This window comes from Camelus bactrianus, chromosome 17 (assembly GCF_048773025.1).
Source record: "Camelus bactrianus isolate YW-2024 breed Bactrian camel chromosome 17, ASM4877302v1, whole genome shotgun sequence".
In the NCBI taxonomy this organism is placed as follows: Eukaryota; Metazoa; Chordata; class Mammalia; order Artiodactyla; family Camelidae; genus Camelus; species Camelus bactrianus.
The window spans coordinates 47836629-47862015 of NC_133555.1; the positions used below are offsets into that span (position 1 = coordinate 47836629).

The 25387-nt window shown below is 42.2% G+C and overlaps 1 non-coding gene across 1 annotated transcript; it reads left to right on the top strand.

Annotated features, from left to right (window-relative positions):
• Nucleotides 1-805: 805 nt before the first annotated feature.
• On the top strand, nucleotides 806-878 carry TRNAG-ACC (transfer RNA glycine (anticodon ACC)). Its single transcript has one exon. It is a non-coding gene; the product is annotated as a tRNA-Gly (tRNA).
• The last annotated feature ends 24509 nt before the right edge of the window (nucleotides 879-25387 follow it).

Genomic DNA, 25387 nt, shown 5'->3' on the forward strand with positions numbered 1-25387 from the left:
GCTCGCTCATCTCAGAAATAACGTACGAATGAGTATCAATCAGGCCCTGTCCATCCTGCAAGGACTTCTGATTCCAATGACGTTTTGGAAGTGAGGATGACTTTAAGATGCAATACAAACACAAGAAATGATTATGACATGTAGAGAGTGTAGGAGTCTGTTACAGGAAGAGCACAGGGAACGTCTAGTACAGCGAGTGAGAAAATTCCTCCCCTGTAAGTTCATTTACATCTGGCCATTTTTCACCCTCGTAATAAACGCTACAACAGGAAACATTATAAACAAATTTCTTCATGGTTACTATAGAAGTGTGCTCCATGCTCTAGACGCTAGCAGTACAAAACAGCTGTGTCTGGTATGATTAAAAAAAAATCACACACACACAAAAGAAGCACACTTAATATGGTCTGGCCCTGTTTTAAGGGCCATATACATATACATATATATATGTATGAATTTATTTAACCCCCATTACACCCAGAGGAGGGAGGTACTATTATTATACCCACTTTACAGACGAGAAATCTGAGGCTCAGAGAAGTTAAGCGACTTACCCAAGATCACAGACACAGGATGTGGAACGGCTGAGAGGTGCAGCCCAGGGTCTGGCTCCTGAGCCAACACAGGGACACAGCGGGGGACAAGGAGTAACAATACTAACCTTGAAAAGTCATAACCCTGCGAAGGGGGTAGGAAGGAAAGGTCAGGAAAAGAAGTTATTTTTTAAATGTTATTGCGCTTAATGTCTTTATCTGCTCTCTTCCAAATGTATAAAATTATGCGATTAAAATCAAACCCTTAGAGGGGAGGGTATAGCTCAGTGGTAGAGCGCATGCCTACCATGCACGAGGTCCTGGGTTTAATCCCCAGTCCCTCCATTAAAAATAAATAAATATACCTAATTACTCCCCCCAAATAAAAAAATAAAAATAAAAATAAAAATAAATAAAAAAGAAAAGTTTGAAAAAAATAAAAAATTTAAAAAATCAAATTAAACTCCTAGCCCACAACAAGTGGTCCAATAACTAGAATCTATCTCTCATCCAGGAACAGATTTGACCTTGGTGGTTCTGCTGCCTGATCGCAAACTGACCCACCCCAGTTCTGATCTTTAATTACCAACAGTTCGATACGAACCTAGGTACAGGGACAGTTCAGTCATGCCTACAGTCTGCTACCAGCACCGCTGCGGCAATGACTCTAGAAAACAGAAATGACCTCATAGCCTGGATCACCTCCTGCCTTTGAGAAAAAGAGCATGGGTGCACAGACAAGCCACACCTTTGGGCTGGAGGTTGGGGTGATATTGAGCCCTGCTCTCCCACACAGGTCACAGCATGGCACGTGCCATCCAGGGTGAACAGGACAGGTCGGCGTCCTTTGGGCTTAAGTGACCACCAGAAAGAATGGTCATTTTGAACTGCTTGGCTTCTGCCAGGAGACTTCATTCTTTGCAGTGCCAGGCCCTGTGTCAGACCCCAGGACACAGGATGAGGATGCCTCAGCCTCCGCCCTGAGGAGTTCAGAAAAGATTTATGTGCAAGGCAGGCACATAAGTCACCAGCTGTGATGAGTGCGATGGAAGAGAGGGCAATGGGGACATAGGAAGGAGAGAAGGGAGGGGGTGCACATTCAGGAATTATTTTTGAGTAAGACTCGGGGTCCAACCAGGCGAGGGAGAACAGAAAGAGGGATGACCCCACAATCTCTTGCTCCCAGACTAGCTCAGAACAACATAAAGGGACTAGCTCTAAAAAGCTGTGCCTTACCGTATGATCCAGCAATCCCACTCCTGGGCGTATATCCAGAGGGAACTCGAATGCGAAAAGATACACGCACCCCAATGTTAATAGCAGCACTATTTACAATAGCCAAGACATGGAAGCAACCTAAATGTCCATCAACAGATGATTGGATAAAGAAGTTGTGGTATATTTATACAATGGAATACTACTCAGCCATAAAAAAGAACAAAACAAAGCTGGCATAAAGCTTTCTCTAAATAAACTTTGGAAGTTTCACAGTAGAAGACCATCTGTATCTGATGACATCCTTAACCTAGGAAAGAAGGAAAGGCTGGTGGCTAAAAGTATATGAACCTTCAATTAGGCAATAAAAAGAAATGAAAAGCATCCAAATTGGAAAGATGGAAATCTGTCTCTATTTGTAAATAACATAATTTTATAAATAGAAAACCCTAAAGACTCCACCAAAAAAACTATTAGAAATAAATGAATACAATAAAGTGACGGGGTCCAAAATCAACATGTGATCTGTTGCAATTCTATAGGGTAACAATGGGCTAACAGAAAGAGAAGTTAAGAAAACAACCCCATTTATAATTACACACACACACACACACACAAAATACCTAGGAATAAATTTAACCAAGGAAGTGAAAGACCCATATTTGGAAAACTACAAGACAGTAATGAAAGAAACTGAAGATGACACAAACAGATCGAAAGATACGCCGTACTCGTGGATAGGAAGAATTAACATTGTTAAAATGTCCATACTACTCAAGCAATCTACAGAGTCAATGCAATCCCTGTCAAAATACCAGGGACATTTTTTAAAAGAACTAGAGCATGTATTTCTAAAATTTGTATGGACCCACAAAAGACTTCAAATAGCCAAGGCAATCCTGAAAAAGAAGAACCAAGCTAGAGGTTTTATTTCAAAATACATTACATTTCAAAATACATTACAAAACCACAGTAATCAAAACAGCATGGTACTGGCAGAAAGACAGATACATAGGTCAATGGACAGAATTGAGAGTCCCCAAATAAAGTCACACATATATGGATGATTAATTTACAACAGAAGAGCAAAGAACATATGATGGAGAGGGGTAGTGTCTTCAATAAACAGTGTTCAGAGAACTGGACAGCCGCATGCAGAAGAATGAATCTAGATTGCTGTCTCACACCATACACACAAATCAACTCAAAATGGACTAAGGACTTGAATGTAGGACCTGACAACATAAAAATCCTCAAAGAAAAATTAGGCAGCACACTCTTTGACACAGGGCTTAGCAAAATCTTTCTGGATCTGTCTCCTCAGGCACAAGAAACAAAAGTAGAAATAAACAAATGGGACCATAGCAAACTAAAATGCTTCTGCACAGCAAAGGAAATCATCAGCAAAACAGAGACAACTTACCAGTGGGACAGGGAGAAGATATTTGAAATCATAATCTGATAAAAGGTTAATATCCAAAATATATAAAGAAGTCATACGACTCAACAACAAAAAATCCAATTAGAAAATGAGCAGAGGAACTAAAGAGACATTTTTTTTTTCCCAGAGAAGACACACAGACGGCCAACAGGCACATGACAAGATGCTCAACATCACTAATCATCAGGGAAACGCCAATCAAAACCACAGTGAGATACCACCTCACCTGTTGGGATGACTTACCAAAAAGGCAAGAAATAACAAATTCGTGGAGAAAAGGGAAGCTTTGTGCACTGTTGGTGGGAATGTAAATTGGGGCAGCCGTTAGGGAAAACAGTATGGAGAGTCCTCAAAAAATTAAAAATAGAAATACCACATGATCCAGCAATCCCACTTTGGGATATTTATCTGAAGAATATTAAAACACTAGTTCAAAAAGATACATGTATTCCTATGTGTGTGTGTGCATATATATGGAATCTGAAAAACAAACAAACAAAAGCAAAGTAAATGAACAAACCAAGACAAACAAACACAAGTAGATACAGAGAACAGAGCACTGATTACCAGAGGGGAAGGGGTTGGGTTGTGGGAAGGGTTGAAATAGGTTAAGAGGGTCCACTGTATGGTAATAGATGGAAACTGAGTTTCGGATGGTGAGCACACAGAAGTAGGAATATAATGTTGGTTACATGAAGTGTACATAATGTTATAAAACAATGCTGACCTCAATAAAAGACATAATAAAAATAAAAAATAAAGAAGTATATAAGCTGTAAGGCCAGACTGCCTTGGAGGTAAATAGAGACTGCATGACCTTGGTCAAGTCATTTATCTTGTCTAAGACTCAGATTTATTCAAATCTAAAATAAAAATAAAAAAGCAAACATGTCATAGAGCTGATACGCGGATCATAACGTGTGCTGTGTGAACGAGGACTCACACGCACTGGTGGTGGAATATAAACCGACAGCATCATTTTTGAAAACTGAATGTCAGTATCTGTTAGTGTTGAACGTCTGTGTGTCCTGGGCTGCAGCAACTTGACTCTCAGGAATCCACCCAAGAGTAATGTGTATGCATTGGCTCTGAATTATATATGTGAGTGTCTCATAGTGTTCCTATTGGTAATAATAAAAAAACTGAAGGTAATACAAATTTCCAGTCACAGAAAAATGGGTCCATGGATTTGTGGTGTCCAGACAGTGAAAAACTTACACGGGGATAAGCACAAGTAATCAACAATTATACACAAAGCAATGGATGGATCTTACGAATATTGAGGAAGGAGGCTAGACGCCAAACAGCACATACGGCATGACTCCATTTATGTAATCTACAGAAACAGGCTAAAGTAATGAATGTTGCTAAAAGCCAGAATAATGAGTATCCGTGGGCAGAGGGTTAGTAACCGGAAACAGCACAAAGGAAGCTCTGAAGATGCTGGTGATATTTGTACCCGATTTTGGTGCTGCTAACCTGAATATATTGACTTTATAAAAATGCACAAGGCTCTACATTATCACTGGAGCATTTTTCTCTACGTATACAATATGTCACTAAAATTTTACTAAAAATCTATTTTTAAGGTGATATGCTGCCTGAAAAACTCTCTCACTACCCAATTGCAAAGCTTACTATGAAGCTACGGTAATCAAGACAGTGTGGTATTAGCTAAAATACAGACACAAGGGTCAGTGGAACAGAATAGAGAGCCCAGAAGTAGACCCACACAGACATAGTCAGCTGATCTTTGGCAAAGGAGCAAAGACTATTCCATGTTGAAAGCATGGTCTTTTCAACAAATGACTCTAAAACAAATGCATGTCCATATGAGAAAAAAAAATGTCTAGACACAGACTTTTACCTTACACTTTTCCAAAAGTTAATTCAAAACGGATCACAGATCTAACTGTAAAATGCAAAATTATAAAACTTCTAGAAGAAAATACAAAAGCATGATCCATAAAAGAAGAAAATTTGCTAAGTTGGACTTCATTGAAACTAAATATTTTTCTACAAAGAGATTTTTTCTGCAAAGACAAGCTAGAGACCAAGAGATTATGTCTATAAAACATATATATCGGGTAAAGGTCTTGTATCCAAAATATATGAAGAACTCTTAAAATTCAACAATGAAAAAAAAAAAACCTAATTTAAAAAGTGGGCAAAAGATCTGAATAGACACCTCACCAAAGAAGAGATACAGTTGGCAAATGAGCGTATGACAAGATGTTCTAGGTCATAAGTCACTAGGGAATTGCAAATTAAAACAACATTAAGATACCATTGGGTACCTATTCAGAGTAACTAAAATCCAGGAAACTGTTAACTATTAATAGTTGGTGAGGATACTGACTAAAAGGAACTCTCATTCATTGCCGGTGGGAACGCAAAATGGTACAGCCGCTTTGAAGGACAGTTTGTCAGTTTCTTACGAAGTTAAACACAACCTTATCATATGACTCACCAGTTGTGCTCCCGGTATTTACCTATCTGATTCGAAAAATCATGCCCACATGTGCAAAAACCTGCACAGAAATGTTTATAGCAGCTTTGTTCAGAATTGATAACAATTCGAAGCAACCAAGGTGTCCTTCAACTGGTGAATGAATAAACAAACTGCGGTGTAATCCACACAACGGCATATTATAAACCAATTAAAAGCTACCAAGTCATGAAATGTCGCAGACGAATCTTAAAGGCATACGGCTAACTGAGAAATGAAAAGCCAGTCTGAAAAGGCTACGTGGAATGATTCAAATTATAAGATATTCCTGAAAAATCAAAGGACAGCAGTAAAGAGGTCAGTGGTCACTCGGGGGGGTTGGAAAGGGTGTGCTGAGTGGATGAAACATGGAGGAATTTTTATGGTGGTAAATCTACTCTGTACAATAATGTAGTAGTAGATTCATGTCACATATATGTCTCTGCTCTGTTAGCTTAGAGTGTTTAAAAGAAACCCCCTAGAACGTGGGTTTTGATAGAACAAATTTGTTGCAGTTATTAAACAAAATAAAACCAAAAAAAAAAAAAAAGAAAGTGGACCAAAGAGGGAGGGGACTGCTCAGGGGTAGAGTGCGTGCTTAGCATGCACGAGGTCCTGGGTTCCATCCCCAGTCCTGCCATTAAATAATTAATAAATAAATAAACAAACAAACCTAATTAAGACTCACCCCAAAAATAAGTAACCAGGAGTCCATACTGATATAACTAAATGATGGAATAGTAAATGGGAGATAAGAGCGAAATCTCCTTTGTAAAAGAATTCCAAATAACTTACATAGATATTCTGCCCTCCAGGAATGTACAGTCTAAGTCCCCACTCATTTAGTATGTGGTGACTTCCTGCCAAAGAGCACAGTATGGAAAAAGGGGGAGAAAGGGTAACTTTAGAGTGGAGCATCCCGACAAAAGCCACCTCGGCCAGGTGATGCACGTCAACACCAACAATGATGTCAGGCTGGTAGCGTGCACCTTCGCTTCAATGTGATGAGACTGGTATCTACCACTGTGGCCTTCCTGCCAGCAACCCATAGTGCCGATCTAATCACAAGGAGAACATCACACAAATCCCAGCTGATGGACACTCTGCAAAATATCTGAGCAGCGCACTTCACCGTTATCCAAAACAAGGAGGGGCTGAAAAACCACCAGTGCTCAAAGGAGCCTAAGCAAAAATGGCTAATACGTGTAACATGGTGTCCTGGAACAGAAAAAGGTAAAAGCCAAAGAAATATGAAAAAAGTATGGACTTTCATTAATTTCTTTAAAGGGATATTCTGCTTCTAAAGCTCTCAGCCCACAACTTGGTTTGTTACAAGTGTTCAATATAATTAGGTATTAGAACATTGTGTGGATGAAGGCGAAGAATTAAGTAAGGGAGCAGCTGCGGGTGGTCTAGGGGTTATGAATTCTGCTACACTCAGAGGGAGACATTTACCAGGCTAATGGACAGTTATTAAAGCCATGGCTAAGTATACGATCGCTTCTGAGTACAGAACCTGGGAGACATGTTATATACAAGGTAGACAGAGAAGGAATAATTTGGAAAAGAGATTTTTTGGGAAGTGGGAAGAGAAGCAAAATATGGTTCAAAAACAAAGGAAACAGAGACTCCCATGAAGGGCGGTGGCAAGAGGTTTACTGCTTCGTAAGGTTGGGACAGACAGACACTACATACACACAGTCCCTCAGATTCGCCCGTGACCTCAGCTAGGACCATCTTAGAAGAGTTGAGCTGGTAATGGAGCTTGAAGGAGGAAAGACAGTGAAACATGAGCCCCTGGGACAATGAAGGGAAGGGGAGAAACGTGACACCATGTCAGGATGCTGTAGTTAAAGGCAATGTCTTTATTACGATATTTAAGATGAGGATTTTGTTAGCGATGTGAAGGAACAGTGGAAAGGAAGCAATAGAAGATACAGGAAAGATGGGGTAATTGACAGAATAAGGTCTGTGTGGGGGCATGAGAGGAAAGGATCCAGTTCCCAACTGAAGCAGTTAGACTTGGAGAGGAGGGTGGCCCATCTTCCTCTAAGACAGACAAGAAAGAAGCAAACATGAGTACTAACATGGCTTACTGATGATGATGATGGTGACGATGGTGATGGTGGTGATAATGATGGGAATGATGGTGACTGATGGTGACGATGGTGATGGTGGTGACGGTGACAGTGATAGTGGTGATGATGATGGTGATGATGGTGACGATGATGGTGGTGAGGTGATGAAGATGATGATGGTGATGATAATGATGGTGATAATGGTGATGATGATGATGATGATGATGACTGATGGTGATGATAATGATGGGAATGATGGTGATGGTGGTGATGATGGTATGATGATGGTGATGAAGATGATGATGGTGATAATGATTGTGATGGTGATGAAGATGATGGTGGTGATGATAATGATGATGGTGGTGGTGATAATGGTGATGATGGTGATGACTATGATGGTGATGATGATAATGATGGTGATGATGATGGTGATTGATGGTGATGATAATGATGATGATGATAGTGATGGTGATGATGGTGACCATGGTGATTGATGGTGATGATAATGATGATTATGGTGATGGTGACGATGACTGATGGTGATGATAATCATGGGAATGATGGTGATGATGGTGATGATGATAGTGATAGTGGTGATAATGATGGTAATGGTGATAATGGTGATGAAGATGATGGTGGTGATGATAATGATGGTGGTGGTGGTGATAATGATGGGAATGATGGTGATTGATGGTGATGATGGTGAAGATAATGATGGTGATGATGGTGATGATGATGGTGATTGATGGTGATGATTATGATGGTGATTGATGGTGATGAAGATGATGATGGTGATAATGATTGTGATGGTGATGAAGACAATGGTGGCGATGATAATGATGGTGATGATGACGATGGTGATTGATATTGATGAAGATGGTGATGGCAATGATGATGGTGATGGTGAGGACAGGTGCAGCTACAGTCACTGAGCTATCCCTACATGCTCCGTAGTGAACGTCTCACTCATAGAATGACCCCAGGAGGCATGTGCTAGTGTTACTTTCACTCTACACATGAAGAACCCTGCTGGCAAGCAGTACATATACCTTCTCTCCCAGCACACAAACCTGGGTGTTGGAAATAAAGGGCATCTGGTCTACCTCTGAAGTGCTGTGGTGGCTGCGTGTGTCATGTGCCACCTCTGAGATCCAGTCTCCCATCTGTGGAATAAACGACTGAAACTAAATGAATCATTTCAGAGTGTTTCTCCCTCTAGTAGCCTTTGATCACTTTTAAAGACCCAGAAAGGCTTGGGGAGAGCAGATGTACTACCTAGATGTAAAATCTTTCAGTTTTTAAAGTGAAAAATGGGGCTCATTCAATCCAAGGGCCAAAGCCTTTTTCTGTGAAGGGCCCGATAGTAAACATTTTAGGTCTTTCAGGCCAAATGGTGCTGCCGCAACTACTCAGCTCTCCAGCACAGCAGTAAAAGCAGCCATGGACAGTGTATAAATGAATGAAGCTGGCTGTGCGCCAACAAAACTTCTATTTACAAAAACAGGCTGCAAGCTGGATCTGGCCCATGAGCTGCAGTTGGCAACTCCAGCAACTCTGGAGCTGTGGCCATTAACACCACCTCCCTCCTGTAACTCGGAGTATGACTTCAGATAAGTGGGCCAAACTCGCCTGAGATCAGTAAGCTAGGGACCACAGAAAACCAAAGCGCTTCCCTTAGAAGTGACCTCAGGAGGGGAAGCTACTAAAAGTGTTAGTAAAACAATGAAAACAGATTTAGGGAGACCACACGGGATGGCGGGCCTGCTCTTATTCCTTTCCAGTGACTATTAAATAAGATAAAACTGGATTAAACTTCACCAAGAGTTATTGCAGTTATGAAAGAAACACAATGAATGATTGCCTATGAAATACCATGAATGAAATACCATGCTGTCGAGGGGAGGATCTGGCTCCCCTGGCTGTCGTGAAGAATTGAATAGACAATGATGTGTTAACAATCATCAGAAGTAAGTCCAAACAGGAACTCATGGGGGTGGACTCGGAAACCCCTCTCCTTGGCCTGTGAAACTCACAAGGCCCTTCATCGCGGGGCACCGCCATGGACACTGGGTCACATCCAAAGTATCTGTTCAGCCCCTTCTGACACCCCATTGACACGGGGACAGGCTGGTTCCATCCCTGCCTCCAGGGGTGAGCTGTGATCTGGTCTAAGCCACTCAAGCAGGCCGATCAGAATGAGTCCCAGGCTGATCCAGGAAGGAAGAAAAGGTGCACAGGCGCCTTTGTCTGGATGGGGCCAGGAGTGCGCAGGGGCCTGGGCCTGATAAGCCGTGTGCGACTGTGAGGGATCCAGGCAGAAGGGCACAGAAGTACCAGGATGGGCAGGCAGGTCAGGAGAGTCACCAGCAGTGAAGTCAGCATCCCAACAACACGGCGGCTTGGCTTCTGGATCAAGTATCACCTGAAGCCTGCTCTGCCTTGTGTAACTGACACATTCCCTCTGTTGTCTGAGCCGCTCTGAGTTGGTTTCAGTGTTACTTTCAGAGATTACATCCTAACCGATACATATTCTCTACCTGATTTGTATCTGTAACATGCCTTAGGCAAGGAGGTGAAATGAATGTTTAAAATGGTCCTAACACTTTGATCTACTTCCAAAGTACTTTCTGAAACTTTAAATTGTTTTTAAAGCACAGCAGCCAAATAATCACCTTACTGGCACTGTGGTTCCAACCTGTCAGCCACGCATTTCTTCCACGACTTCCGAAAGCAAAAGACAGACAAGCCTGAAGTCTCCGGCCCTGTAGTCCAATCAGATACAAATGGTCATCATGCAAAGTCTGCCCTCATGACAGACTTGCCTCTTGCAAATCCGTTCTGTCTTCAAGTCTCTAAGCTCCCACCTGAGAGGAAGCTACAGAAAGGAGGCCGTGCACAAATGGTTTCCAAGCCCCCAGCGAACCCCACCCAAGGGTGAGAAACAAGACATTAGGACTCCTTATGTCCTAGGGCACCAGAAAAGAGTTGTCTGATTTAGAACGAGGAGAAAAGGCTAGAAAATGCAGGGTTCTGTTCTGTTCTGTTACCTTCATTCCCCGCATCTATTTTTAGTTTCCTCTAGGCACTGAAGGACCACAAGAAATGCTGAGCATTCCACATATTGGATACTTTACATGAACCTAAAAACAAGGGCAGGACAGCCTACTGGCCGTCATAACAATTCTCCCTTGATGGCCAGCAGCAAAACCAAGATGATGTATTAACCAGCCACTCGGATTCATTCATCTTCTCGAGATATGCTGGCTTCTTAGCCTGGAAAGATGCACAATGATGAATATCCATCTTTTAAATGTCACTGAAGCAAGGCTACTACTTCAAACACAGCATTGTCTTTTTTTTACCCCCCTTCACTAAATAAAACTTTTCCAAATGGCATGCCCTCCTGAAAACTCAAATATAGACAGAACAGGCCCACCACAAAAATAATGCATTTTTCTAGGTGCCTAAGTAAGCCCAGTGGAAAGCAAACAGGAAAGCCAATGGAAAGCGGGCACAGGGACCTCAAAGGTGAACCTGGCTTCGAATTTAAGTTCTGTTTCTGATGAGATTTCTTGGGATCTATGCCTGCGAGAGAACATGAAACGTGGGGAAAAGGAGGGCGAACAGTCTCGATGCATGACAAGGGGCCTTGGGGACGGTCCCGTGGGTCTCTTAGACTTTTGCATCCACCTGTTCTCGTCCATCCACCCTCCCTCCTCCCATCACTCCAGCCTTTCCTTCATCTCTTCCAAAGGTAGACTCATCTACAGTAGGCGTTCCCCTCTGATGCCGGTGGGGCCTGAAATCCCATTAGCGTTTTCCAGTATTGCTTTTTCCTTCCTATGGGAACACAGGGGAGCAATGTTACAACAATTATTCTAAGCGAGGAAGGCCAAAGACTATGGTGTCTTTTCTTAGCTAGATCTGCATGCCTGCTTTGAGAAAGAAGAAACAATATTTGCAAAACCCTCCTGGAAATTTTTTTGTATTGGAATTTTACCTGCTGTATATCTTTATTTCTCCCTAAATGGTTTAGAGGAGAGTTTTCTCCTTCATACCCACCACCCCCACTCCACCCTCCAAAAAATCATACAAAGACATCACTCAGAGTCACAACTGGATTATCTAGAGGTTAAAATGATTTCCAAGAGCCCACACCTCTGACACCAAAGAAATAAAAAATCATAAAAGGTCCAGGACACCCATTCTCCCTTGCTGAACGGAAGGCTGGCCAGCTGCCTAGCATCCTGGCTATGAGACCACCTCTGTCCTCTCCTGTCCCCTGTCACTAAGGGAGCACATCAACTTCAGGTCCCTGGACCCCTGGGATTATTGAAAAGACTCACCTTTGGAAGAAAGCGGAAAGAATTTGGAGGATCATAAAATACTGCGTGAGTGTTGTCCTGACCAGTGAATAAGGGACCACGTAGCACTGATCATCACACTGAAATCTCCATTCACTGTGCAATTAACAGAATTTAAGAATTGTCTGGTCCACAAAGTGGAGGGACCCTAAATTGGCTTATAATTCCTCAGCCTAACACCCCTCTGATTAACCAGGTCTCTAACCCCAGCCCTGTTTACAATCATTTCTAAACTCCACCCCAGTCCAAGCCAGAGAACAAATCCTGTTCATCTAGTAAAATCTGTGTGTGCTTGTTTTTTTGGCAACTGTTTGTAAGGGTCAAAAGAACTATGAGTAGTAATCCTTTCCCACTGGAGAACAAAAAGAATCTGCAATAAAACAACTACCAGCTTTAGAATCTCCCTGCAACCAACAGTTAATGAAGATGATGCAAATTGTGCTGATGATCATGATAAATTCTATTAGCTTTACCTGGTGGCTTTAAGGACCATCATCACTGAAGCACCTCCAAGCAAACTGTGCCAGTGGCATTACTGACCATTTGAGACCAGTAGCTTCCTTCTCTTGCAGTGAGATAGTTAATTTCCCAAAGATCTGCAAAGAACCATGAGGATCAAAACCATACTTTGCGGAGAGAATGGTGATTTGCAGGCAGGCTCTGGAGTGGAGCCCGGTTGAATATTACACAAGGGTGGGAATACCTTCATTCTGAGGGCTCCCCTGCTGGGCAGCAGAGAAGATTGGGAAAGGATTTTCCACTACTAAGAAAACCAAAGGGAGACCTGATCATTGCAGACAAGGAATCACCTTTATCGACAACCTGTGACCCAGTCAAGACTGACCAGCTTCCTGGACAATCAGATTTGACTTAAACTTCCAATGATCAAGATGGGAGATGAGGAAAGAAAAACCCTTCTTAGTCTCTGCCACTCACTCACTGCCACCCAAACTGGCTTTACCATCTCTGTTCAAATAGCTGGAAGTATAACCTTCAGTTGTGAAATCCGGTGACTTTTGCCCTTAATTGTTTTTTAGGTTTATAAAACAATGAACTCAAAGAGACTTCACACATGCAAAGACATGAATTTAGTCAATGTTACATTCTGTATTTGCATTCTTTGATTCTTTGTCCTTGTTCCTTTTAATCCGTGGACACACAGCTTTGCTCAACATTTTACACAGACTTTTCTGTATAAATATTCCACCAACACATCTGCCGTTTTAAATAGCTTTCCATTCTTAAGGATACCAGAGAAATGCACGTGGTAGCTGCCCCCCCCCCACACATACACACCCGTATTTACACACATAATAGACCCTTTCTTCCACTTACAAAGAAGGAAGCAATGTTAAACAGGAAGTTGAAGATACTGAAAATGATGACTTTTGTTTTTCCAAGTCGGCCTCTCTTTATCCCCCCAAAGAAACCAAGCATCCGAGTTGGTTCCTCTACTGGCTCTCACGGAAGACAAAATGGGGCAAGAGTGGCATTTTCCAGTCACAATTCGGTGATAGACCTTCCAAGAGGATATTCTAAAAAACATTAACACCCAGATCCCGCTCCTGGAGATTCTCATGTGACTTGGTTGAGCAGAAAGGTCATTAAATATCCCTTTCCTGTCACTATGAGTGATATACTCTTGGGCAAGTTACTGAAATTCTCTGCCTCAGTCTTCTTTTTTTATTGAAGTACAATTACAATGTGTCCATTTCTGATGCACAGCACAATGTCCTAGTCATGTATATACATATGTATAGTCATTTTCATAATTCTTTTTCATTAAAGATTATTATAAGATATTGAACATAGTTCCCTGTTCTATACAGAAGAAATTTTTTAAATCTATTTTTATATATAGTGGCAAATATTTGTAAATCTCAAACTCCCAAATGTATCCCTTCCCACCCCCTTTCCCCGGTAACCATAAGATTGTTTACTATGTCTGCGAATCTGTTTCTGTTTTATAGATGAGTTCATAGGGTCCATTTTTTTTCTTTTTAAATTCCACATATGAGTGATATCATATGGCAATTTTCTTTCTCTTTCTGGCTTACTTCACTGAGAATGACGATCTCTAGGTCCATCTACGTTGCTGCAAATGGCATTATTTTATTCTTTTTTATGGCTGAGTAGTATTCCATTGTATAAATATACTACATCTTCTTTATCCAGTCATCTGTCAATGGGCATTTAGGTTGTTTCCATGTCTTGGCTATTGTAAATAGTGCAGCTATGAACACTGGGGTGCAGGTGTCTTTTTGTATTAGAGTTCCCTCTGGATATATGGCCAGGAGTGGGACTGCTGGATCATATGATAAGTCTATGTTTAGTTTTTTGCCTCAGTCTTCTAATCTGTACAGTGGGAATGGTATTATTCAATCAGAGGTAATAAATGCAAAATCCCCAGCAAACGGTACTTCTCCAAAAGGGCAGCTTATTAATATTAATGCTCACGATTCTTGAGGTTTCCTGATAATAAAATGAAACCAAAGGAAAAGAGGAGGCCATGCAGCCTTCAAGGATTCAAACACACTTTCAATGTCACACTGTTTAGTAACTCTGTCCATGAAAAACTATAGGATCTGAAACACTATTGTGATATCTGAAAAAGGTAACACAATCCAGGGCTGAACAATAATATATTCTGACTCTTTTATTATCCCACATTCCTTTTTATTAAATGTCTTTATCTAATTTAACACTAATATATTAACTGCCTGGGTTTTCACAGGACCAATATTTTTTAACCACAGCCGAGTAGAGTAGAAAGCTGTTTATTACTTGTGCGTAAATGAAGCCTAAAATTAGCGGTCTACTATATAAAGGTGGTATTTTCTGTTTTTCTTTTCTAAGTCACAGATGAATTTACACTGGATACAGATCTGAATAGATATTAGCTGGAGACACTGCCAAGATGCCACTAAGTTGTCACGATCTGACAGTCCTCAGGACCATCTCCTTTGTGCGGTGTCTGGATGCCAAATGCCACCAAGGCAAAATGTGTGCCTGCAAAAATCAAATACAAATGGGAAAGAAGACAACTTGTAAATAGAACGGAAAATCTCTTCAGTTCGGTATGCTAACCTGAATTATGGAGTTGTTGTTTTTTTCTCTAAAGCAATCTCGTATTTCTATAAACACACTCCTCTCGTAGAAGAATACAAAGGAAAAGATGCAAAGAGAGGTGCGTTGGACGCACCATGAGTCCCGACTTCTACAGGACAGCACGTTCTTCCTCCTTTTCACAGAAAAAGTTCCTGCCCTGTTACTGAAAATGAAGGTGAAGTCTCCATGAGCAGAGAGGGTCTAGCTGGAGCAGGTGCACTCAGACTCCAGGAAAACAGAGCAAGGAGACAATCTGTTGTCATTTTCCATCCTCACGTTCCTGATACAGGGAAGAAGAAAACGGGGATTGGAAAAAGGGCCCCGTGGCACCACCCCCAAATATTTTAAACTACTGTTCAGAACACTCATCACATCAAAAATATGCTCTGCTGAACAGCCCAGTGGATATCAATCAAAAGCACAATTTTTTCCTCCCAAATGAAAAGGGGAAAAAAAGAAACCCACTCTGGCACCTTTGTTCCTCCTGATTATTTTCTCTGGGAAAATATCACTTTTAATTGATGTTTGTTCTGATCAGGGACTAGTGTCCTGGAAGTCTTCACTACTTAAAGTGCTCTTTTTGGGGGAGGGGGTAATTAAGTTTGCTTATTTATTTATTTATTTATTTATTCATTCATTCATTTATGTGGAGGAACCAGGGATTGAACCCAGGACCCCGTGCATGCTAAGCATGCGCTACACCCCTCCCGGCGAAAGTGATCTTAATACACAGTCAATATCCATGTAAATTTCCCCCCTGACTGTACGCAGCACAAAGGACCTCAGAACGTCTCCCTAGAAGCTTTTCCTTTGTCCGCAGTATTCCCACGTGAGATTCCTGGAGGCTGATTTTCAACAGAACACAAGAGAGTCTCCTCTGGGAAATGGACGTCCCACCAAGGTGGGCTCCATCAAAGGGAGGCTCACGGATGTGCGGGCGATCTGTCCGATTTCACTGCCTGCCTTGCAGAGGGGCAGAGGCAGCCCGCTCACGGTCACTGGGAACGCTGTGCCGGCGCCAAGCGTCCCTCTCCCCTTCCCCCCTGTGCTCTCATCACCATCCTGTCCTGCAGTTTCATCCTGTGTGTTTCGTCGTGCTTAATTCAGAGGTCCTGGGCCTCCTCCCTCAGAATTTCTACTCAATTCGACAGATTCATGTGCACTGCAGCTTTCTCGCACATCTCCAGATTTCACAAGGTTAATTCTCTTTTTTGAAGTTCAGTTATTTTATTTTGGGGTTTTTGGGGGGGGGGAGTGATTACGTTTTTTTATTATTTACTTTTAAAGCAGGTACTGGGGCTTGAACCCAGTATGCAAGCATGCACTCTACCACTTGAGCTCCACTCTCCGCCCAGAATTGATATCATTTTTAAATTTAGTTCACAAAACGGAAACACTGATCATTTCCTAAAAGATACAGGAAGAAAGACCAGCCAGAAAAACCGATTTTCAGTGTGTCTGTATACGAAAGTAATTAAATAAAAAACCGTGGGACAGAGACAAAAGGATTCTGGTATGAAAAATTGCTTTCTCAGAAGCGTCAGCAAGCCCTACCATGGAATGAGGAACTTAAAGGGACTTAACCTTTCTGCTTGACCCACGGCAGAATTAAATTATATCTTCCCCAACCTGATCTCTGCCCTGAAATCCATTCTGTTTAGGATGAAGGGCAAGTACCAGGTGAGAATGATTCAGTGCTGCTCTTCAAATACAGTTCCATAATCACTCTCTGGATAAATACCATAAATACCAGCTGGATGTCAAAGATGAAAAGAAAAAGACACCCCAAAATGCGGCCACACTCTCAAGAATATTATGAAGCGAGAGCAGGGCCATTTCAAATTCTATCCTCTTCAAGAACAAACAGCATTTTCATTCATCGCGTACGAAGCGAACAGCCCATCGCCGGCGACGCCGTCTGCAGCATCTCACCTTTCACACGGAGCAGCAGAACTTGGCTTCTTTTGCAAAAACCGTGGTGCTTCCATTAAATTCTTTTCCTTCCCTGCCTGCCCGTGCATAATAGTCACTTGACTCCAGAGGAAGTAAAATTCGACAACCCGTGGCATTACTGCAAATCCTTCAAACACAGGCAGGACCAAAACAGCACAGAGGACACGCACAGCACCTGTTTGGTCCAGGATACGAGCCTACTGGCAACACAGAGCAGAGAAAGAATGCGTCTTTATTGATGATGACCTGTACAATGATGAACCGGGAGAGGTTTGGCAAAGGAAGATGCTAAGTAGAAACCCCAAAACAAAGTTTGAGCGAGGCAAGAAGGCTGTGCATTACAAGAATTTTCTCCCCAGTTCTCTCTTTGAAAGCACTGCTGAGGCATGCCACACATTAAAGTTGTTCTTCCTGGATAAATGAAGGTTTGAATGAAACACTCTTACAAAGATTAATTGACTCATATAAAGTTAACTGAGTACCAGTTTTGTCCTCTGCTTTTTGCTGCATCGTTACGACGTGATGGAGGAAGGGTTATTCTGTTTAAGAAAACTGCAGTAATTAGGGTCATCAGACACCTAGGGGTCAAAATCTCCATTATAGGGCAAAATGGCAAAATGTTAAGCTGTCATCAGGCAGGACATTATGTGACTTGTGGCTGTGTGATCGGAAGTGGTATGAATTCAAAGGAACAGGATGCCACCAAGAACTTGGCCAACTGAGATGGTCTTGAAGTGAAGTTAAAAGTTCTGGCACCTTTGGAGGACAAGAAAGAACCAGAGTGGGAGGAGCGACCACGGGAGCAGAGCCTGAAGGCAGAAAAGCTCAAATCCTCTTTAGAAGCAGAGATGAGTGCAGATGCTTGGGGACACTTCCTGAGGCCAGCTCACAACTGCTCAGGCCCACAGGGCTCGGTTCAGGACTTTTTATACATTCCAGGCTACAAATCTATGCGACTGTCTGTCTAATTCCCTTCTCATGGCAATGTTCAAGTTCATCCAGCTCTTTGCCTGTCATTTTTTTTTCTTTTTTTCCTTATAATTGACCATTGTGACCACTTTTTTAAGGATATATTGGCTGTATTGTACAACACAGGGAATATATGTCAATATTTTACAATAACTATAAATGGAGCATAACCTTTAAAAATTTGTGAATCACTACATGGTACATCCATAACTTATATAATATTGTACATTAACTATGCTTCAGTAAGAAAAAAAGTGAAATATTAAAATAAAATGTAAGGAGGGACTGAGGATGAAGAAGAAGTCTCTCTCTTTTTTTTCTTGAAGTATAGTCAGTTTACAATGTTAAGTCAATTTCTGGTGTCCAGCACAATGCTTCAGTCATACAGGAATATACACATATATTCGTTTTTGTATTCTTTTTTACCATAGGTTACTGTAAGGTATTGAATATAGTTCCCTGTGCTGTACAGTATACACCTGTTATCTATTTTATGTATACTAGTTAGTATCTGCAAATCTTGAACTCCCAATTTATCCTTTCCCCCTGGTAACCATAAGTTTGTTTTCTATGTCTATGAGTCTATTTCTGTTTTGTAAACAAGTTCATTTGTCTTTTTTTTTTTTTTTTTTAGATTTCACATATAAGTGATATCATGTAGTATTTTTCTTTCTCTTTCTGGCTTACTTCACTTAGAATGACAATCTCCAGGTCCATCCATGTTGCTGCAAATGGCATCATTTTATTCTTTTTTATGGCTGAGTAGTATTCCATTGTATAAATACACCACAGCTTCTTTATCCAGTCATCTGTCGATGGACATTTAGGTTGTTTCCATCTCTTGGCTATTGTAAATAGTGCAAGAAGCAGTCTTTCTGATTGGTTCTGGTCACGAGTGAGGAAAACTTTCAAGCCGGGGCCATTACTACTAGATTTGTAGTGCTGGGTGGGTCTCACACTGGGGCGGCTCCTCAGGGGTGAAGAGCTAGCCAGGAGCTGGAGCCTCAGGTACAGGATGACATTTTCTCATCTCCTCTCCTGCAGCTTCGTCCTTCTCCTCTCACATTATTCCAGGGGATATTACCATAGACGGGGGACAGTCCTAAAGAGGAGGGAGGGGCAGGGGCTGGGATGACACCTCCAAAGTATATACCCCATGATACAAGAGCCTGAAATTGAAAAAGAGCTGAAAGAAGGAAAAGTGATGTGCATTGTGACCATTTTTAAGTGTACACTTCACCACTACTGAGTACATTCATATTGCTGTGCAATGATCTCCATCTCCAGATCCCTTTTCATTTTGCAAAACTGGAACTCTGTGTCGATTCAACAGGAACTCCTCTCTCCCAGCCCCTGCAACCACCCTCCTACTTTCCTCCCTTCTTTAAAGAAAAATAAAAAAAAAATTCCTCTTTCCTCTGTGCCCTAGCCTCTGGGAGCCACCATTCTACTCTCTGTCACTGTGAAGTTGACTTTCTTCTTTCTTTTCTTTTTTCTCTAAGATTCCACATGTAAGACCATGCAGCATTTGTCTTTCTGTGTTTCTGGTTTATGTCACTTAGCATAATGTCCTTCTGGTTCCTCCATGTTGTCACTAATGCACAGTTTCCTCCTTTTGTAAGGCTGAATAATATTCCAGCGTCTATGTGCATCACATCGTCTTTATACATTCATCCCTTGACTGACACTTAGACTGTTTCCACACCTTGGCTATTGTGAATAATGCTTCAATAAACATGCGAGTGCAGACAGGTCTCTGAGGTAGTGATTTTATTTCCTCTGGATATACACCCGGAAGTGGAGATGCTGATCACATGGTAGTTCTATTTTTAAATTTTTGATGAACCTCCCTACTGTTTCCCATAATGGCTGGACCAATTTACATTCCCACCAACAGTGCACAAGGAATTCCGTTTTTCTATCCTTGCCAACACTTGTTATTTCTTGTCTTTTTGATGACGGTCCCCCTAACAGGTGTGAGGTGATATTGCATTGCTGTTTTGATTCGCGTTTCCCTGATGATTAGTGATGTTGAGCACCCTTTCCTGTGCCTGTTGGCCATTTGCATGCCCTCCTTGGAAAAAGTCTATTCAGATCTTCGCCTACTTTTTGTGGGGGTTTTTTCCTATTAAATTGTAAGAGTTCCTTTTATATTTCAGATATTAGCATCTTACCAGATACATACCTTGCAAATATCTTTTCCCATTTCACAGCTTGCCTTTTCATCTTGATTGATTCATTTGCCAAACAGAAACTTTTCAGTTTGATGTAGTCCCACTTTTCTATTTTTGCTTCTGCTGGATTTGGCTGTCAAATCCAAAAAATCATTGCCAAGACCAATGTCAGGAAGCTTTTCCCCTGTTTTCTTCTAGGAGTTTTACAGTTTCAGATCCTAGCTTAAGTCTTTAACGCATTTTGAGCTGGTTTTTGTGTGTGGTGGGAGATAAATGTCCAATTTTAGTCTTTTGCACGTGAATATTCAGTTTTCCAACACTACTTTTGAAGAAACTATTCCTTTTCTCATCGTGAGTTCACACCTTTGCTGAAAATTAGGCTGTACTTGCATGGGTTTATATCTGGGCCCTTGATTCTGTTCCATTGATGTGTCTGTTTTTATGACAGTACCACACTGTTTTGATTACTACAGCTTTTTCATATAGTTTAAAATCAGGAAGTGTCATGCTTCCAGCTTTGTTCTTCTTGATCAAGGTTACTTTAGCTCTTTGGGGTCTTCTGTGGTTCTGTATGAATTTTAAGAGTGTTCTCCTATTTCTGTGAAAAATTCAGTTGCAATTTTGTTAGAGGTTGAATTGAATCTGAAAATTCCTTTGGGGAGTATGAACATTTTAACAATATTAATTCTTCCAAACTAGGAACATGGGATATCTTTCCATTTGTTTGTGACTTCCTCATTTTTTTTTCCATCAACATTTTATATTCAATGTACAGATCTTTCACTGCCTTGGTTAAATGTATTCCTAAATATTTTCTTCTTTTTGACATTATTGTAGATTTGATTGCTTTGTTAATTTTCTTAAGAAAATGTGTACTGTTTATAAATTATATTTATAATATAACAAATGTTATATATAGTAGTTTGTATCTGCAAATCCCAAACTCCCAATTTATCCCACCCTCACTTTCCCCTTTGGTAACCATAAGTTTGTTTTCTACGTCTGCATGTCTCTTTCTGTTTTGTAAATAAGTTCATTTGTGCCATTTTTAAGATTCCATACATAAGTGCTATTGTGTGATGTTTATCTTTCTCTAACTTACTTCACTTAGTATGATAATCTCCAGGTCCATCCATGTTGCTGCAAATGGCATTATTTCAATTCCTTTTTATGGCTGAGTGGTATTCCACTGTGCATCTATATACACCACATCTTCTTTATCCAATCACCTTAGGTTGCCTCCTCGTCTTGGCTATAGACATATAACATATGTGCTATTATATAACATATATAATATAGGCTATAACATAGTGCTGTTATAAACAATGGGGTGCATGTATCTTTTCAAATTGCAATTTTCTCCAGATATACACCCAGGAGTGGGATTGCTAGATCATATGATAAGTCTACTTTTAGATTTTTAAAGAATCTCCATATTGTTTTCTATAGGTTTTTCCAATGGTTGCACCAATTTATATTCCCACCAGCAGTGAAGGGTTCCCTTTTCTCCACACCCTCTCCAGCATTTATCATTTGTGGACTTTTTAATGATGGCCATTCTGACCGGTATGAGGTGATACCTCATTGTAGTTTTGATTTGCATTTCTCCAATAATTAGTGATACTGAGCATTTTTTCATGTGCCTGCTGGCCATCTGGATGTCTTCTTTGAAGAAATGTCTATTTAGGTCTTCTGCCCATTGTTTGCTTGGGTTGTTTGTTTTCGATAACAAACTGTATGAGCTCTAAACCCTGCGTTCTTAACCTTGACCCTGTACTCTTTTTTTTCCCACATTTTTCTCTCTCAGAAAACTTCAACACGCTAACAGTAAAAGTACTAATCAAACAAAAATTGTTTACGGAGTCCTCCCTGAGAGCAAAGCCCTGGACCAGGTGCTGTGATGCAGGAGGAGAGGCAATACTGAGGTTCCACCATTGATAAACCTGTAACGTTGGCTCATCCACAAAGTTAAAGGGAAGGAAGAGCACGGGTCCACCTTAGCCAGGCCTTCCCTAACCTCCACGCAGAGGGAGCAGAGCCCCCTCCTCTGAGCACGCATGTCCGGTTGTCGGACAGCTGAGTGCCAGGCGGGGCAGCACGGGGACCTCAGAGCCAGACTGCCTGGTTCTGATCTTGGCTCCATCACCTGCGACATGAGGATCTCTGGGCATGTGACTGCACAGAGGCGCCCCATCTCTTAGGCTGAACCTTTTTCAACTGCTGACCTACCACTGTTGTGACCTACATCAGTCACAACAGCAATCTCATAGGGTTCAATCTCATATAAAATAAGAATGCCAACACTCATGGGATTACTGGAAGGTTCAAATGAATCCACACAAGCAAAGCACTTCGGACTTACCCAGCTTTACTCAACACGCAGCTTTATTGTTACAATGCCTGTTTTCTGACACTTGAACTTTTTTTTAAAGCTTTTTCAAGCCATGTTATTTTTTATTTTATTTTATTTTATTTTGGTGGAGGGTGATTATTAGGTCTATGTATTTATTTATTATTAGGTTTTTTTTTTTTAAGGGAGGTACTGGGGATGGAACCCAGGACCTCGTGCATGCTAAGCATGTGCCCTACCAATGAGCTACACCCTCCCCTCGATACTTGAACCTCTTGACTACTTCCTCATGCACCTCTGAGTTTACCCTGACTCTTACTCCAACACCTAAACAGTCCTGGGCACCTAGTAAATGTTTAATGCATGTATGTTGATGAGTGAATAAATGAAATGGAGCTGCCCAGCGAACCAAGGGCTCAGAAGGATCTGCACGAAGGAGACGGCCCATAAAGTCAGCAAGATTCAAGCGTGTGGAAGGGAAGAGGGAGAGCATGTTAAATGCTGTGAGGGAAGGACTTGTATGAAAGACGGAAAGAGCTCCAAACCAGGCTGGCCAGGGCCCCAGCTCTACAAAATGACATGTGTGAGGGAGAAAAAGGCACTTCTCGGGGCCACAACAGTTCTGCAACGGCCTCTGTCTATCATGAAGCCCGAGTTAGGTGTCAGCCTCCACTTGGCTTGGGCGGTGTGCATCCTGCACAGCCATCCAGAGCAGCCCTGAGGTGGCTCCCTGGAGGCAACAGAGGATTTCGCTTTTCACACAGGTGCTGGGGACCTGAGTCAGCTTGGCAGAGTGGCTGCTGCCATCAATGGATCTGCTTTTCTTTTCTCCTCGAGCTCCAGGATCTCACTGTCCCCTCCACCCCCAGACCTCTGCTCACAGAGCAGCATCCCCCAGGTGTGAAGGCCTGCCCCGCTGCTAATGTGACCTGGGCCGAGGTCAACGTCTCCTCTCTGTGCATCAGTTTCCTCCTCCGGAAAATGGGGTGGAAAATGCCTCGCCGATGCTGTGAGGAGGAGGAGGCTGACAAGCAGGTGTGAGAGACCCTCAGCACAGGCCAGGCCCGGGCGACACCCAGTGTGGAGCCCCGGGTACCACACGCCCGGCTGGATCATGCCTGTGTTTCCCGCATGACGCATCGGGAAAGCTAGTTACTCAAAATGAGAAGAGCTCTTCATGCCCCTCGGGGGTGGAGGATTGTACATTTTCACACTTTCAATGACTTACTGAGCACAAGGAGTTGATGCTACATTTTCAGCTAATAAAATACTAATAGTGGAGCACTTTGGAGAAGTAGAAACTAGGGTAAAGCATTTAGATGTTCTTTAACAGCATAGCCTCTTCTCTGATTATTGCAAGAACCCCAGAAGATGGTTAGGGCTGTCTTCCTCAATTTATAAATGGAGAAACTGATGCTCAGACAACCAGAGGGGCTGCCCAGAGGGCACACGGAAATAGCTGTAGAGCAGATGTGGAGGGGATCAGAGTTTAGGCAGTGAGTGATGACCAAGAAGAACTCCTGTTTATGAACACAAAACTAGGCACAGCACTTTGGAAGGACCCTGTGCCGGGAAGAGGGCATAAAACGTTAACTTCATTCACTGCAAGACAGTTGCTCCTCTGGCTGAGATGAGAAGTGATTTATTGCATTTAAATGCAACATTACGAGCTGAGGAGGGGAGCCAGCGATCCTTAGCCTCTTGCTTCCTCCCAGCACCACGACTGTACCTGCCCAGGTGGGTGGAGGGCCTGCTGGGCCTCTTTCTAAAATAGGATGATCCAGGCCTTTGCTCTGCAGACATCCCCACTAATTCAGAAGTCACCGACCGTAAGCAGGAGGGCCGACTCCCCCTGCAGAAGTGCCTCATGGGTCCCCTATTGTTTCCAAAGAATTCGAGCCAACATTTAAAAATTCATGATCAGTTTGCTTTGCCAATTTCCTGTGAAAACACTGGAATGTCTAGAAACACCTGGGGCGGGGGGTGGCTACTGACTTCCTTTAAGAGCCAGTGCTCACCTGTCCAACCTCCTCTCCAACAGACCCTTTTATCACATCAGCCTCCTTCTTTTATTAAAGTTGCCCACTTGAACCCTATAATCATTTTGGGGGGGAGGATTAAAAAGCGACTTGGAAATCCCACCACCAGCCAAGAGAGAATGAAGTTAGCTGTGTGAAGCCGCCGGCCGTGGGCCGCACGGGCACCCAGGAGGGCTGGGCTGGGTTCTCCTTCATCTCTGGGCCCCTCACATCCCATTATGAGCACCCCGAGGGCCTGGCTGATTGGCAGCTGCCCATTCTCCAGCCCAGGCATTGGTCATTAGCAGAGCCCCCACAGGAGATGCGCAGGGGTGGTGGGGGTGGGGTGGAGGGGTGTTCTGTAAACTCTTCATTTTTTTTCTAATCACTAGCAGTTCTCAAAACAGATTCAGTATGTTGCATGACTTGGAAAAATCTCGGCTGAGCGGGCAATTAAGGACTACGGGAGACCTTTACTTTTAAATTCCTTCCAGCTCACCTCCATACGGCTGGTGCTAAAACATTCATCATTAGTTGGAGATGCTTCCAAAGCTAATGTTCTGGTGGAGAGGAAAGGATTGTAATGAGGTATCTATGTGATTATGAAACCGCTTGACAATAACAGCAAACTGCTCTGAAGTGCAGGGTGCATCATGGGGCCAGGACAGAGGAGGAAGCTGATACTCATGTGATGAG